Here is a 4451-nt window from a genome sequence, read left to right on the forward strand (position 1 = left end):
CGAGTGAGTTCCCGATCCGGAGTCAAACACCTCATTCAAAGAGTCTTCCTCAGCGAAAACGCTATTCGCACACGAAGCGGCATGGCGTCAAGATTAGGCCGTCTTCGCCGCTATAGTCGCTAACGTGGTCGGGAGATGGTACACAAACGCTCGTTGCACAAAAGCGCAACTCATAGGTAAACAGAGCTGCGTTCCTGCGGCAGGAGGATAGCTCCTACCGAAGGATAAAGTACTGACTGATTTTGAGTGTCACAATTACAATGACAGGAGCGTACCACGGTCGAAAATTCTCCAACCGATCTCTATTGCTGGAACCTGCCGAATTGTGAACTCAATCAGAGCGCGCACAAGCCCAAGAAAACAAGTTCTATGGCTTTGACAGTAAGAGCTCAATTCACTGCTTTCGGTTCCTCCGTTGAGTCGTGGCGTCAACGTTTCTGTCTGTTTTCGGAACTCGGACGGAAACGATCTTCGCTTTGCAGCGACTCGGGGAACGCTGAACCAGATCTATCACTCGGGACCTCTATCCGAAGAGCATCAGAGCAAAGTAACGGAACAGACAAACCCGGGCGATTCGTTCCCGTGGCACGATGGATTTACCCGCTTATCCTGACCCGTTTCCTCAAGCTCTAACAAATGCTTGGCGGAAATGTCCGGAGAGCCTTCAAATTTCGAGATGGGTCACCAGTCACGACAGAGTCTCCCGTGACAGACACGCAGTCCAAGCTCAACGGAGTGAAAGGGAAAACAGAAACGGAGCCGATTTGAAGAATTCGGTCGAAACTCCGGCTGTAAAAGTAAGACTCGCCGCCGTGGAAGCATACCTAACGGTTCTTAATTTGCCGCTGCTCCGGCCGCTCCGGCCACCGGTGGTGTTGGAATGGTGCAGTGCAGCGCCGAATCTCGTCAAGCATGGCTCGCTTCGATGGTCTAAACAGCATCGCCGGCGCTCTGCCAGCGGGCCACGGCATCTTACTGAACGTTTTCTCGCGACCTACTTCGTTATACAAGAGGACTTGGCCCGGGGCTCCCCCGAACTCCGTTTTCTAGAGCTCCTCGCGAAACACTTTCACTTCCAGCTGGGACTGCGACGGTAGCAGCGCCAGCCACTCGGTACGAACAGTCCGCCGCGGGTTCAGGGTTCACCATACGGCTGAGAACAGAAGGTTCGGATCGCGAGTGCTCTACCGAGCCGAAGTTGGATGGAGGAGTTTTCGATACCAGTTATTTCTGTCGAAAGTCTCCGCCGCACGGAATCGCCGTCGAATAATGAATAATAACATAAGACAAGAGCATAATTGAAGATAGAATAGACCAGTGTCTCACGTGTTGCCGAGGTGCTTCCGGATGCAATTGGAACGATAGGGCGAACGCGCGTCACACTCGCTATCCAAAGGATCGATCGGATTGATCGATTTTCACTGGTTCCTTACTTTTATCATAAGAAGTTCCCTTACTTGTTGTCTTAGATTCTCAGAAGCCTCACTGTACTCTTCACCACTGACTGATCCGAAGACTGACTTTTGCCGACTGACTGCCGCCAACCATATCGACTTCGCCTCCTTTCACAGAGCCCTCTCGCCACCACAACGGCTACCATCACCACAAGCACCGACAGCACCAAGATTTACTAACAGCACTGAAAGTGAACCCTGGATGTCATTACGTAACTGTCGTCCAATTCGGTAGGGAAATCTTCTTCCCGCCGTCCTCATTGTTCCTATTAGCCCGGAGCACCTTCCTTGAGTACAAGCAATAAAGATGATCTGGAGCGAAATTAGATTGGTGTGCACTCGAATTGTCTTGGTGCATTCCTCTAACCAGACAAGGAAGAAGGATCTCGGTAATTGGAGCCATTCGGAAAATGGATTTTCGAAGCCGGAAAATTCGCGCTTCCGCCAATATCTGTCATTCACACGTACCGAGATGATTACTGAATGAACTACTTTTCCGCCTTCTCTCGCCTATCGCTGGATCGAATTCCGGGCAGAGTGCGAGTGTCCCCATCCGCAAACTGCTCGATTCAGTGTTTTCTCGAGGTCTTCAGCGCCCGAATCAGGCTCGCGCTCAATTAATTCACAGCGCGAGCGGACGCATCATTCATCGCAAATGAGTCATCTTCTACCGAGATGCTGACTCTCGGCTCCGAATCCTAGCCGGAGAGTGCTCAATCAATAGCCCGAGGAGGGTTCTTCTCCCGAAAGTCGCCGAGTTCTCGCACGCTGCCCCCTCCTGGCTCCGCATGGGGGTGTTCTCATCCAACGAGAGGTCTGGGCTTCTTCAGCACTGCTCGAGGTTCGCGCACCCTCGTCAAACCGAAATTCATTCTCCGCGCTTTGTCCCGCATGTCGAGCACGAGTCGCAGAAAATCGATTTAACTCCCGCTCTACCGAATCATGTGTCCGTGGAATAGAATCAGGGGCACTCGAGTTTCTCTCCGGTATTCACCCCGTTGAATTCTAAGCCTCCCAGGGACCCCAAGGCCGATTCCCGAATTTTGAATCAGATCACTTGCGGGGATCATCAAAAACCAAAGTGGGTCGAGATACTTTTTTTTCCACGCGAGCCATCGTAAATGAAACTATTGTATTCAAATGACAAAACCGAAGAAAACGGTGCCCGCAACGCCTGTTCGCTTCGGAATTCTACGTCCAAAACTTATAATTCCCATTTGAGCTTGGCGCTCGAATGGATCACCCCCGCCGAGAGTTCGTCTCACTGAGAGAAGCATTTATCCTCTCTCTCTCAGGAGGAGATCGTCTACCGGACACGTTGCATTCGTCGCTTCTGATCCGATGAGCTCGATGCTTGAGATCCGAAGATCCCCCCCTGGACCTCCGAAAGCCGTTCGTCGATCGATAAGTCGCGAGGCACCGCGATTAGCGGCCTTCGATGCGAGGTCTGGTAGCATTCGGCAAACCACTGGAATACCTTACGAATTTGTCATCCTGTGGTAGGTGTGTACTCACATCGTCCCGGTCGCGTCGCCTACGTGCAAACCACCAACGAAAATTTCAGGGAGCACACAACTCCGAGCACTCGGACCCCAATCACAGGGCTACGATTCTGTGTTTCGCTGTTTCGAAAAAGACGTCATTCCGCTGTGATGTTTCATTTCGTAAGAGCTGCCGATCGGAGCCGGTTCCAAACACATTGAAAGCAACAACGGACAATTGATTGTCTCATGGAGCATTAAACCTCAAGGCACGAGCGTTCGTGCCGGACGTTTTGGTTTATGCAGCTCGCGTTTCGAACGTACCCACCAGAAGGACTTAACCCAGAAACCATATTCAAAATTTCCCCAAATTCCACCACAAGGGACGAGGTTTGGCCGGGCTTGAGAATCCCGTGCTCAGCGTGGATCGTTGTTCGAATTTTTCTGGTCGGCTAGCTCGCTCACCATGCTCCGGGCTGCCCGATGGACAGTTGGTCAGCCGGCCCGGCCGGCCGGCCGTCGGTCGGCTCACTGGTTCGGGAGACTAACTGTCGGATCATCCTTACCACGCCTAGAAAAAGCCGGGGCAGTTGTCAACTGTCCCAAGAATCAAGAATGGCAACACGTGAACAGGAATTTTCTGAACAAATTTTCCTTTCAGTCTCCGCCAACGTTTTTCTTCTACTCGATGTTTATCGGATCGATCCGAAATAAAAACTGAGCTCGGCGTTGAAATCATCGACGACAACTGAGTTAGCGTCGAGAACGTAATTGAAACGTCAGGGTGCGTTTAGTCACGACCCAGAAAAAGAAAAGATCGGAAAACACAGGGCTCGAGTCTCAAATCTAATTGTCTGATATTTGACCTTCGGCAACACTGTAGGTGATTCGGAAAGTTTCTATCACTTTAGAAAAGCTTCCACTTTGACCTCTTCTGAAGGCGATTGAGGAACTTCATGAGCTTTTTGAAAAAGCGTGCTGAACTTCTCATTTCATCGACGGCAAGACCAGATGGTTTAACGGCATGACCAGACTCGTCCTGAATCAACACGAATCAATCCATTACCACGGTAGCTCGAGCCTCCGATAGCCAAACCAGAAGCTCGAGTGGAAACTCGTGATAAATTCTCAGAATAATTCTACACTAGCTTCCATTTGGAACTGACCGGGATCCATTTTTCATGAATCGTCCACTAAACATGAGAACGCTTTGAACGAAATATCCTCGGAGAAAAATCGAAGCTCACGCTTTCCACCTGACCGTATCCGAAGACGACCGCGAAGAGCTCATTGACAACAAGAGAAATTAGCAGAATCCTGGAGTACGTATTCGCCTGGAAGGGCATGAACTGGGTCGCGCATAGCGGACAGCCCACAGAGGGGAGCTGGATGGGGCTCCGTCTTCTCATGCGAATGATTCTCGCCGCACTAGTTGCATCATTAGTCGATACCGGTAGTTGACCGTGAGCCATGAGTCGAAATGCTTCCGCTGTGGCTAACGACTACATTCGGAGGC

The sequence above is a fragment of the Galendromus occidentalis genome, unplaced genomic scaffold, assembly GCF_000255335.2.
Source record: "Galendromus occidentalis unplaced genomic scaffold, Mocc_1.1 scf7180000075860, whole genome shotgun sequence".
Lineage (NCBI taxonomy): Eukaryota > Metazoa > Arthropoda > Arachnida > Mesostigmata > Phytoseiidae > Galendromus > Galendromus occidentalis.